Source organism: Giraffa tippelskirchi, chromosome 8 (genome assembly GCF_054371585.1).
Source record: "Giraffa tippelskirchi isolate mGirTip1 chromosome 8, T2T-mGirTip1v1.2.pri, whole genome shotgun sequence".
Classification (NCBI taxonomy): Eukaryota; Metazoa; Chordata; class Mammalia; order Artiodactyla; family Giraffidae; genus Giraffa; species Giraffa tippelskirchi.
In genome coordinates, this window is record NC_137282.1 from 27493325 (window position 1) to 27506147 (window position 12823).

At 47.3% G+C, this 12823-nt stretch overlaps 1 protein-coding gene across 6 annotated transcripts in view; it reads left to right on the forward strand.

Moving 5' to 3' along the window:
- Positions 1–4951: 4951 nt before the first annotated feature.
- The window catches only part of FAT1 (FAT atypical cadherin 1), a 126226-nt gene continuing 118354 nt past the window's right edge, over positions 4952–12823 (forward strand). For 3 of the 6 annotated variants that reach the window (XR_014062612.1, XM_081521691.1, XM_081521695.1), the window contains exon 1: positions 4952–5649. The gene's annotated coding sequence lies outside the window, so the exon portion shown is untranslated. Of the gene's footprint in view, positions 5650–7919; positions 8200–8227; positions 8442–9343; positions 9491–12823 lie in introns of those variants that run through there. The other 3 variants (XM_081521694.1, XM_081521693.1, XM_081521692.1) reach the window with 3 other exon arrangements.

Below are 12823 nucleotides of genomic sequence, written 5' to 3' on the forward strand. Positions count from 1 at the left end.
ATGTCAGGTAAAAGTAAGCCAAATCCTGACACAATCCAGCTTAAGTAAGATAAAAATGTATGCTCTCTCACAAAGAAGTGTTGAGTTGGGATGGCCTTTGGAGATAGTTTAGGCTTCATCCTCAGCAATATGACAGTAGCAGTCCTAGGCATGACATCCTGATCTGACAACATCCATAGGATACATAATGTGTCTGTGGCTCTCTCTTAAGGAGGAATTTTTTTTCCTCAGTGGCCTCCAGTAAACATCCTGGATGCTTCCAGATATCTCAGGGGCTACAATTGGTCTATTGCTCATGACAAGGAGTACAGAACCACCACGATGGGCTTAAATAGATCATCTGTTAGAGAAAGGATGTTGGTGGGCCATCACAATTCTTGTTTCCCAAATGGGAACCTCTTAGACTCTATATCAGGTTAGTTTTTATCACCAAAATATTCTACCAGAAAAAAGATCTTGGTAGTTAGAAAAAAAAAAAAGTATAGATATGGAATAGCATAAATTAAAGGTGGAAAGGAGAATTGGAGACAGAAAGAAACCCTAGTGGTTCCAGACTAGGAAAAGGAAAGGCAGAATATAAATTGAAATGCTGATTATGAAATCCTATGAGATAATCCTTGTCAGAATTTAGTGAGAATCATTAGTACATACATATATTTTTTGCTGCTCAGACCAAACAAATTAAAGTCTGACAATGATTTCAAACTGCAAAGAAATGTGTTCCCGAATTGGTATACCTACCTAGGAAAATAGGTAAGCCAAACAAATAATGGATGTATCACATATCTCTTATGAGACCAAATCAGTGGTATGATCCCTCTGTGATTAAAGGACCCTCTTTTAAACAATTTTTTGTCCATATTTGGTACAGCTGGTACAAAGGAACTTCTTTCTTCAATCTTGTGTGAGTTTTTTGTTCTCCTCTTAGGTTGCCTCTTAAACAACATTGCTGACAAAGTCCTTGGTTCACAAACAGTACAAATGAGGTGCAGGGTGTAAGGAGCTGGGGGTGTTATGTTGACAAATGTGTTAGCTATGAAGACAGTCAGCCTTGAGTTTCAGTCCAAAACATGACCTAGCATGAGTTAGCCAATCTACTTCAACCTCACTGTTTCATCTGAAACAAGGAGGTAGGTTATTAATTGCTAATATCCTACAGAATTTTGTAAGAACTACATGAAATGATACATATATACAAGCTGGAACAGAGTTCAGGCTATAATTGGCATTAAGTCAATGTTACTTATTACTATTGGTTCTATAAAGCCTCATAGCAGAGAGGGAGTGGTAGGGGGAGAACGAGTGGGTAAATTTGAGAATAATGTTATTGTAGTTGTTATCTTCACTCTTTACTGTGTCTCTCACAACAGGTGAGGCAGATTTTTGTTTGTTTGTTTGTTTTTAAGATCACTTTAGAAATGCATGTTTATGAAAGAAAGCAAGACTCCTAAAATTCAGTAATGAAAAGTACATTAGATTTCATGTGGCGAAGACAAGACTCAAACCAGATTTATTGACCTTGGATCTAATGTTCTTTTTACTGCCTCTATTGAGAAAGTATTTCGACAGCTTCTGCATGATTCATTGCTTACTGTTCAAAAAGGTAGACTTGGAATCTTTCAGTAACTGAGCTGGGAAAGCGTCACTAGCTTTGGATGATACATATCCAGCAGAATCTGTTCCCAAACCACAAGGGGAGGTTGATCTCATATCTGTAGGGACAGAAGGTCCAAACAAGCCTTTTCTAATATATTATTTATGCCTGAAATGAAGATGAAAGTTTTTGTTTGTTTTTAGTAGTTAGCCATCCAGTGTAACACCCCCAAATATCCCCTGGCACCTGGAATATTGGCATTGGCATCTGTAATTTCACCATTAGAATACAATTTTATGACTAAGGTTTAGCTTTAAGAAAGCCCTTGTCATAATGGACTTGGAAGGGACCAGGAAAATGAACATAGACATACCCCTAGTTAACCACTACTGATTCTTATCAGTTGGACTAGTTGTCTGTTCCAATGGCTCCCTTGGAGAGTGCAGTGGCTCTGTCTCTGTCCTGAGGGAGAGCTGTATTTGAACGCAAAGGATAAAATATGCCTCACCTTCAGGAAGTGTAGCAGGGAAGAGGTTGTAGATGAGAAAGCAGTGAAAAGGAGCAGAGAGGGTGGGATGACAGAAATCAGTCAGCCTACCTACAATTATGTCACCCTAGGACTATTTTTAAAATGTCTTAGAACTCTTTCCTACTTTAAACTGAGTGATTCCCCTTGGTTTTCCTACTCAGCAATAGTTGGAAACAATGAAAAGGCCATTTAAGCCATGTTGATACTTCTTAATCACCAAACACACCTAAGTCATTAAGTTTTGAATCCTTTATGATTTCACTTAGCATACTGTTGGTAACATGATAAAATCTGGGCCATGAGTGAATCTTTCTGTGGTAGTTTTTTCTTTTTTTTTAAGGCTTTGGAAGTGACTCAGTGTTGAATGTATCAAAATTATAATGCTTGATGTAGCCTTCCAAAAACAATAGCAAACTCTGTAACAACATTGTCCAACAAAACCCTGTCATGATAAAAAATGTTCTTTCATTGGCCCTAAATAATACACCTGCCATTAGCCACAAGTGGATATTGAGTACTTGAAGTGTGGCTAGTGACACCAAGGAATTGGACTTTAATTTACTCAGCCACTTGTGGCTAGTGGTATTGGACTGTGTAAGTCCAGAGGTGGTCTTTATTTTTATTTATTTATTTTTTGGTTGCACTGCTCCGCCTGTGGGATCTTACTTCCCTGACCAGGGATGGAACCCACGCCCACTGCAGTGGAAGCATGGAGTCTTAACCACTGGACCGGTAGGGAAGCCCAGTGTAGTTTTGTTAAAAGTTTTCTGCTCTCCTCACTTTGTTTGTTCTCAAAAGTACCTATTTCGATTAATGCCATCAATTATCATATATAAATGCCTTTTTTGTGTGTATTGGAAAATGTTTCTTTACCTATGATAACTTCAAGGTGAGCAAAGCAAACCAAATTGCCTTGCACAGCAGCATCTGGGGCAAATGTATGTGTATCACTCATAAAATACTTGTAATATGCAGTCAATTTCTAATGCCAACTATTGACATAAAAGGAGAGAGCCTGTGTAGATGAAACGGTGAAGCAGAGGTCTGTCCTCTGCACTGATGCGCTGGCCTTTCAAGTCAACTGTCCTTTGATTTTCTCCTCCCTCCTTGGGAATCTGGCACCTTCTGGGTGCCCCTGGGTCTGCAGACGCATGGTGCCCTTCTCTCCCTCCCATATCGAAATCATTTATTATAACCTCCTTTTGCTGCTGCTAAGTCGCTTCAGTTGTGTCCAACTCTGTGCGACCCCATAGACAGCAGCCCACCAGGCTCCGCTGTCCCTGGGATTCTCCAGGCAAGAATACTGGAGTGGGTTGCCATTTCCTTCTCCAGTGCATGAAAGGAAAAGTGAAAGTGAAGTCACTCTGTCGTGTCTGACTCTTAGCGAGCCCATGAATTGTAGCCTACCAGGCTCCTCCATCCATGGAATTTTCCAGGCAAGAGTACTGGAGTGGGGTGCCATTGCCTTCTCCATAACCTCCTTTTAACTCGTCCTAATTATATAGAGGAGAAACCCAAGTCGTTGCAAAGAACCACGGAGGGAAAGAAAACGACTACTGATGAACTCCTAAGTGCTTGTGCTTAGTCTCTCAGTCAAGTCCGAGTCTTTGCGACCCCATGGGACTGTAGCCCTTCAGGCTCCTCTGTCCATGGAATTCTCCAGGCAAGAATACTGGAACGGGTTGTCATGCCCTCCTCCTGGGGATCTTCCCAACCCAGGGATCAAACCCAGGTCTCCTGCATTTCGAGCGGATTCTTTACCAGCTGACCTACCAGGGAAACCCCTACTGTGTGCTTATGAGACACTTTATATGATGCTGGGAAAAAGGGCTGCCTGCTTGAAGGCTGCTTCCCTGGCAAATAGATGACATTCAATAAATATTTTTAGATGGAAAAACACAAGAATACAGTTTTACAATGTGAAACAGATATCATGCGCTTATCAAGATGAGGGAACTGAAATGTAGAGAAGTTATATGACTTCCTTAAGGCTAAGTTCACCCAATGTGCCAACGTTTAATCGTCTTTCTTCTTAACTGTTTACGTCTTTGCCTTGCTTCCTGTATCCTAGGGGTTTTGCTCTTTGCCTTTCAAAGATAACACCAGCTAAACTGACCACTAGATATACACCAATGGCTGCAAAGGTATTAACAGAACCCGTTCCCAGCCGCCAGCCCTTTTCAGGGGTCTTTGAATTTTAATGCCAACCTTCTGGGGACAGTGTAAAATCACAGAAATGGCTCCCTGGAAATTTCATGCTGTTGAGGAGAGATTTTTATTTTGGTAGTTTAGCGGCATTAAAAATACATATATTCCACAGCATATATTTTCCTGGAGTGGATGCTTCCATAAAGGAGGCTGGATACTTCCATAGAAAGACGCATTTCACTTACAAATTCAACTTCAACAGCGTTTGCATTTATCTGATCCTATGAGTAGACGATTGATTCCTTCGTGTATTAGCCCCTATCATGATGGATGACTTGTAAGAAACAGAAATTGGCTCCTCCCCCATCTCCACCCTACCCCACCCCCCAACTCCGCACCCCTCGGATCCTTGGATGCTTCAGAGTACTGTCTAAATACGGAGGAGCTTTTGGAAAGGATTTGCACGTTAAAATATGGCTCCGTGATTTTCAACGCACAGACCACAAACAGCGCTAGAGCCCGAGAAGTATTTAAATCAAATCACATCCTGAAGTTGGAGGGCTGCAAAAAAAAGTACAAGTCGTCCAGGCCAGTCTGCAGAGGCTGTTCGGGCTTCCGCCCTGCAAAAAAAAAAACAACCAAAAAGCCGGGTAGGCGACACGTCGCGACGAAATCTCAGCGGCAGAAGGGGAAGAGCATCACCTGCAGTTCGAGGCGTGAGAAACGCGGGCGGAGGAGGCCGGCGAGGCAGCCCGCCGGAGAGGTGCGCGCCGCGGGCCGGCTCAGGTGCTGGGGCTCGGCGGCTCCCGGGCAGACGCGGCGCGGTGGAGAAGGGCGGACGCTCCGCCGTCGGGACCGCAAGACACTGCTGCGGCAGGGAGGCCGGCCCAGCCAGTCCGCTCGCCGCCGCTACTGTCCGGGAGGCGGACCCCGCGGGAGCACCCTGGTCCCGGCCGCGGGGCTGGGGGCGAGGCGGGGCGCTGACGTCACCTCCCCTCCCCCGCGGCCTCCGGGAGGGAGGGAGAGAGGAGGAGCGCGGAGAGAGGCAGCGATCCGCCGCAGTTCCCGGCCGCAACTCCCAAACTCCGCGGCTCGGCTGCCCGGACAAGTCCTGACAAACTTGGTTTCTCCCCGGCCCTCGCGCACTCATCTCCTTTCGCTGCTCAAGTTTCTCCCCGCCAAGGACGGTAAGACTCCGGAGATGCGGCCACCTGGGCGGCGCGGGCGGATCACACCCTCGCTGGGGACATGGTGAAGATCGCAGGGAACAAGCAAAGTTGGTACTTCAGACACGGCTTCTAACAAACATCCAGATCGCGTGGGGATTACGGAGCTGTCGGCACTTTAAAGCAGGGCCCCGAGGACTCGGCTGGAACGGGTGAGTTCCTTCTTTCGTGCAAGCCTTTCTGTCTTCTTAAGTTTAAACAGAAATGAAATGATGTGAGGGTGCTTGCCTAGTACAGGGAAGCGTGTGCATCCTACCGGCTTTCCGCTCGGGGAACTGCACCCTCCCACCCCCCCACCACCCCCAAAGGCTGTGCTTAGCTCGGGAATCAAAGATCAGTATGCACAGGTTTTGGAATTCGTGAAATACTTGCAGAGCACTGTTCAAAAGAACTTGAAAAGCTACGCCGTTTGTGCATTATTTCGAATGTAACTTATTATAGAAATGGTGCCCGGGGAGGGCGCCTCGGTGCCGTGTGATCCGCAGTGGCGCAGCGCCCTCTAGTCCGGACACCCGGTGAAGCGCGCGCTCCCTGCGGGGTTCCGCGCGGACCGCGAACTTGGACCTGCCGGGTGCTCATGGGACGTGGGCGTGAGGTCCCTGGCCGTCACCCTAGCCTTCACTTACCACCCACTCCGGCCCATTCGGTGTCTAATTTACAAATACCAGCTTGGGTGAACTGGATGAGGAAGCGGTGCTGGCAGAAAGCTTTTTTTTTTTTTTTAATTTTTGGGAACCCACCCCCCATCCCCCTAATGTCCCAGAACCTCTGGGTACTGGGTTAGGGAGGACTAACTATTGAGAGGACAAACATGGAGCTTGAACTCCATCTCTCGTTCATGTGAGGGTAATTAGAGGGTAGGTAAAAGGCACCTCCTTTTCGTTCCTTTGGGGCGAAAGGATCAGTTAAAAACGTGGCAGCACCGGACTCTGAAATCTACATCTCTGGCTCTTGGCTGTTCGTCTGGCGACGAAGTGCGACTTCTTTCAGGCAATTAGGTTTCTCAGTGGACCTGGCCGGCAAATCGGGATTCCCCAACAGATGTTTTAGTTCAAGTAAGCGTTATTATTTATTAATGAATGGTAATTTTTCTCTAGGAATTCTTTTGCGCCATTTCAAAATCTTGTGATTGTATGTTATGCGATGGTGTCTTTTTAGCCTTTTTACTCACCCCTTCCTATCCCCCAACCCTGCATACTGCCCCTACAAACTGTTGGCGTTCGCGTGTGCCTGTTTCGTTTAGAGTTAGAATTCGGCCCGGGGCACCAGCGAATTGAGCTTGGAGATCAGGTCACCTACTTCCGAGGTGGTTCATGTATGAAACTGACCTGTAACCCCGGGAGCGCTTTGCGCAGTTATGGCCGTAGCCAAGTGTTTGAATGATGATGTTTGTTGGATGTGTAAATTTGTGTGTATTCTAAATAATACGCCGGGAATACACTACATACTCTTAGTGCCGCGAATCAGCACACTCATTCTGCAGGCGTGATTTTTCTTTCCCAGCCACGACCTGGTAGACACTTTTTTTTTCTTCTAATCACCGTCTTTGAGATGGCTAAGAGTAGGCTGCATTAACTTTTAACTAAGGCAATTCCCTCTTTAACCCTAGACTCCCTCGCCCCCATCGGCCTGGTAGTTCCTCCAGCAGCCCCCCTCCACCGGTTCTGGGGAAATTATCTCTCTTTGTCCTCACAGTGTTAACGTATTCTAGCTCCACAAACTTTCCGAGGTCACGTCCGCCCTCTTCCCCAGGCTGTTTCCCTACGCCCGGGAGCATTCCGGGCTGCGCTGAGCCGGCGCCTGGAGCTTTGCCCGCGCCGAGGATGGGCTCATAGCCCCGGGATACCCCGACTGCGCGCTCGGGCTCGCGGAGGTGGGGGGAGTTCCCTGAGGTTTCCCCTTCTCCCTAAAGAACCTGGAGTTTCACATTATGCTCCGTTCACGCTTTGCGGGGTGTACTCACCGAGTGGGACAGAGCACGAGGCGGCACAAGCTGCCTTTTGTCCCCGCAGCTCTGGGGATCGGGGGGCGTGCGCCGGGGGAGGCCGGCTTGGGGTTCGTAAACCCCGGGCGTGGGAGGTTCCGCGGTCTAACCTCTGCACAAAGAGGTCGCGGAGGGAGCGATTTCACTTTCCCGGGGTTTCAGTGTAGATTGAAGAAGGAAGTAGATTCCCATCAAACTGCATTCCTTTTCAGACCTTTTGTAAGACTTGATTCCGCCGAGCAAGGGCAGACCTGCAACCACGGCATTCAAATGCAGATTTAGGAATTCCCTCAAGGTACTCGGAAATCTAAAGGGGGGGGGGCGTGGGAAGCTTTTTCTTGAAGCCCATTAGCTGACTTTTTTTTTTTTTTTGGAGCTAAGCTAATGTTTCCCCTCTCCTAGCAGGGAACATTCCATATTAATTCCTTGCACAAATCTGTGCTGGCCATAACTAACCTCAGCGCTAGAGCGATTTGTTTTCTCCTCGCGGTGTCGCTAGATCTTCCTGGACATTCACTGATCTCCTGGCAAGAAGCCGGTCGCTGTAGCGGCCGGGAGCTCCCTGACCCCTTGGCCGGGCTTCGCGGCCCCGGGGCCCCGAGGGCTGGGGGACGTCCGGCCGCTCGGGGGAAAGTAGGGTCCAGAGTTTCAGCGCGGGAGAAACGAGCGCCGGCGTGAGCGGGCGTGGCCGGGAGCGGAGGGATATCCCCCGTGCCGGGTGCGTGAGCCGCGCGGGGGGCTGCGCCGGGCGGCCTGGGAGAGCGGGGCGCGCGCGCGGGCGTCCGGGCGCTGCCTCGGAGCAGGGCGCGCGGAGAGCGCGGGCTAGCCGCGGGGACACGATGGGGCGCGGCGGCCCCAGCCAGGCGCCCGGCCGACCCGGACCTCGCCCGGGGGCGCGCTGAGGCGGCGGGGCGCGCGCCCCCGAGAACTCTGCGGCGGCCACTTGGGGCCAACTTTGCTGTAAGTTGGAAGGAGGCCAGAAGGGGCCCTGGGGCGGTGGGCGAGGGGCGCGGCGGCGCGCGCGGTGCCATCGCCGGTCGATCGGTCGGGCACCTTGCTGCTGCGGGGTTGCAGGGCTTCCACCTGGCTCGGCGGGGGTGGGTCGGGGGGACTCCTGCCCCGGAGTGTCTAGTCCAGGGTCGTGCCCCGCCGGCGCCTGGGAACGGGATGGAGAGAAAGAGACCCCCCGGATGGGTGGTAGGTGCCCAGGCGCCTGCTCGTTGGGAAAGTTCAGGGCAGGCCCCGGGGGTTCGAGCGGGTGGCTGAGGGGAGGCAGAGAGGCGGGAGCGGGTAATTGGCGACGTGACCTGCCTCGTAATCACCGATCCAAGCGCTTGGATCGGGCGAGCGGGCGGGTGGCCGCCCCGCGCCGCCCCGGCTCTGGCCCCCGGAGCCATTGCTGGAAATCCGAGCGGCGGCCGCGGCGCGGGGCTCCAGGCGCCCGCGGGGCCGGGAACCTGCGCGCCGGCGCCCCGGAGCTCGGAAACTTCACGCGCGCGCTCTGCGCTGTCTCCTCTCCGGTAACACGCGTGTCGGCTGAGGACCTAGCCGATCTCGCTCCGCGGTTGCTGCTCCCGATTTGCGAGAGATTTCACGGCGTAGGTGTGATGGAAGGGGAGGCCAGCTGCTGAGGGATGGGGTTTTTGAAATGGAGTCGCCGGTTTCCTTGGATGTTTTGTGCCCTGGCGGGGTGGGAGGGAGTGCTGCCCTGAGGTTTGAGTGGTAGCTGGTTGAAGGTAGTTAGAAGAGGTGCTTTTGAGAAATCTCCGGACTAAACATTTGCAACTGGGCTGTCTGGGTGTTTCTAGCTTTTTTGGAAGTGAAACTTCAAGGTCCTTTTTTGGTTTTGTTTTTTTTTTTAGGGAAGAGATTCTGGTTCTTTCGTTTTCTTCTTCTAACTTCTTTCCTCTAGGAAGCTAACTTTCTCTAGTCTCTGAAGATATTTCTGTTCCCACGGATGTGAACTGCGGAGCTTTGAAGACAAGGACGCAATTGTGTGCATTAGGAAAGTAAACTCATAAATATTTTTTATGCAGTTGGAGGGTTTCTTTTTTGTTTTCTTTCTTTTTGCATGTGTCTGAACTGTGGTTTCATTAAATAGCTTTTGTTAAGCAACTCCCTGGTGCCTAGTAGAGGAGCTTTTTTTTTTTTTAAAGCTTGGATATTTACAATGATTATGAAAATTGGAAAAGATCTAGAACGCGAGTGATCTTCAGTTATTTATGTATTTTTCACAAAAGTCGATTCTTAAGGCTTCATACGTTCAGAGGTAGGTTTCGATAGTTTTAAGAAGATAGCTGCACATGTTAAAACTGGATGATGGTGCTGTTTTTTCAGTTTACTCTTAGTTGTGGTTCTCCAACATATCCAGTACTGTAGTTACACATAAAACCCAAGTACATGGGTGTTTCTCTAGCTGTGTAGGTTAATTCTGATGTTTGGCTTTGCCTTCAGTATTTTAGGACAGCTCTGGTTCCACAAGTGGAATTACCATCTCCCTTTCTTTTCTGTAGGGCTGCCCTGGTGGCTCAAGATGGTGAAGAATCTGCCTGCAATGCAGGAGACCCAGGTTCAATCCTAGTTGGGAAGAGCCCCTGGAAAAGGGAATGGCTACCCACTCCAGTATTATTGCTGGAGAATCCCATGGACAGAGGAGCCTGGCGGGGCTACAGACCATGGGGTCACAAAGAGTCGGACACGGCTGAGTGACTAACACTTTTCTTTGCTATTTATTTAAGCTTTAATGTGGGTGAAAAGCACTTAAAACATTCCATAATTTTTAAAAACAGCAATGGGTATAACTCAGAGTTATGTCAAACATGGTGTTCAACACGTTCATTGTAAGGTTTGATCTGAGTAAAGTGTGTGATTGTGTACCCATTTCTTGAAAAATGAATACCTTAAATGAGCCAAATTCTTTGTCATTCTGAAAGGAAGTGAGATTATTAGAGGACTTCATAAAATATTTCAGGCCTCCTGTATATGTATTCATTTGTGTCATAATTAGTCACTAAAAGTACTTCTGGTAGCTCAGTGGTAAAGAATCCGCCTGCCAAGGCAGGAGACTGCCAGTTTGATCCCTGGGTGGGGAAGATACCTAGAGGAGGAAGTGGGAACCCATTCCAGTATTCTTTCCTGGGAGATCCCATGGACAGAGGAACTTGGCTGGCTGCAGTCCATGGGGTAACCAAGAGTCAGACATGACTTAGTGACTGAGCACACACATACACACAGAAGTACTCCTAGTGGGTTCCCACCGTGTTAATAGACCATTTAAATCCGTGTTATGGACAGGTGCAGAAAGAGGACTCTAAAAATGATATGCAAAGTAATTACTGTTTTCCTTGCCCTGGTCCCATGCCTTGCTAGTGTATGTGTTTGGACTTAGCTCCTAAATCATCTCCGAAGTAGTCATTTGTTTGAATGCTAGAAGTGAAAGAGATGTTACAGATTTTTTTAACTCTCTTTTCCCTGTTTTCCCACCCAAGTTTGGCTGATTTTACATGGAATCGGTAAACTGAATCAAATTAGTGCATTATTGTTGCATTAAATGTCTCCATGGCCTAATATGTGGCCTAAAGGACCTGATTTAATAGCAGGAAGCTGGAAGGCTGGGTGTCTATTTAATCTTTATGAGTAGGAAACTGTAATAGGTAGGCTTTCTTTTGGACCAAATTATATAGTTGATGAAGCCAAGGTATGTCTTTTTGTCTCAACTAATTGTTCAATTTGCAAGTGTTAGTTTGTCCTTAGGCGCTGGTAAGGAGTGTTTGAAGTGAGCGATGCAGATGATTCATTTAACTAACATCAGTAAGTTGCTGTTTTTTCCTCTTCTCATGTCTGAAAGCAACTTTTTATTTGAAAAATCTGTTGAATTAAATGAGAAATCTATTTCACAACATAAAAGTTTTAAAAATCATGTTTAAGTCCGAGATTTAATTATATTGCCCAAATTCTGGCTTACCTCGAAAGGTTTATTATATTTGTGGAGATAAGTCTATAATTAAATGTCTTCTACAGACCACTTAGGAAAATCAGTAATTATTTAATTCTTATCTTCATAGAATGTTCAAGCATAATACTTCATAATAAGCTCACTGATCTGGCATCACTTGTAGCCACTTTGGAAGCATTTTGAGGTTGATGGTGACCCCTTTCTGAGCTGCTGAAAATTAGAGCCTTCTTCAGGGCACCTGTCTGCAGTACTGTTACTGGCCTAGTGGTTGTGCCTGGATTTCCTGTTAGGTTTACAATGATGGATGTGTTAATTTCCCATGTTATCCCTCTTTGTCCCCCTCTCAGCAGCCACCCTTCAGTCCTGCCTTTTGTTTTCCATCCCCGATCCTTGTCCATCTGTCCATTGATGAACCTGAACAACTGTGGATCTCCTCTGTGCCAGACGCTGAGCCAGATACAGTAAACAGTGGTGAACAAAGCAGGTGTCCTGCTGTCAAGAAGCTTACAGTCCAGCAGGGGAGGAGGCCAAATGAACAGTGATCTCCAGCGTGATAAGAGAGATCCATCCGGGTCAGGGTAGTCCGTCATAGCACCTCAGTGAGCTAGGAATCTGGGATTGGGTGGGTATTAGGCTAGGGAGAGGTCTGAGGGAAGAGGGAATCCAGGAGGGAATGGTTCAGAGAGAGGACATAGATGCAAAACAAGTTTTAGAAATCTTAGTTGTGAACTTGATTTGTGGTGTGATGGATGGCGAGAAAAAAGACCAAAGCATACCAGTTCTGGTTTGATAGAGCCACCCCCTCCCCCCATTTTTACTGCAAAAAAGTATTAAGATGGCTTCAAAGGATTTAGTATGCACCCGGAAATAAACAAGACCTGCCCATTCATTTTTCAGTGTTGAGAATGAAAGCTTTTAAAACGACTGTCTATGGCTATTATAATTTATTAGAAAAATGCAGGGTTTTTTCCTGTTGTGAATGTCATCTGGAAGCTGTGAATTGGTTATAGCTAAGTAACAAGCAGGCTTTGTAAGACACACAGTACTCTTTATTGACTCCTGTTAAGTGATTTTAGAGATCATTAAACGTTTATTTAATATACAGTATCTTTAAAAAGCTAGAGTCATTTACATTCCTTATTGTCTTTTGACAACTTCATGACAGTTCTCTTTGAAAACATAGTTATCTTTCTCACTATTTAGACATCTCTAGAAGATGCTTTTAAAATGTGACCCTATTCAAATCGAACAGGAAGCTCTAAATTTCAGTAATAAGTTCAATTCTAGTGACATTCTCACTGAGGTGGATAGAAGATAGGAGTATGATGAAGGAAAACATGAAATTCTTGAATATTTCTGTGTAACTTTATTATCGTATATGGGATGG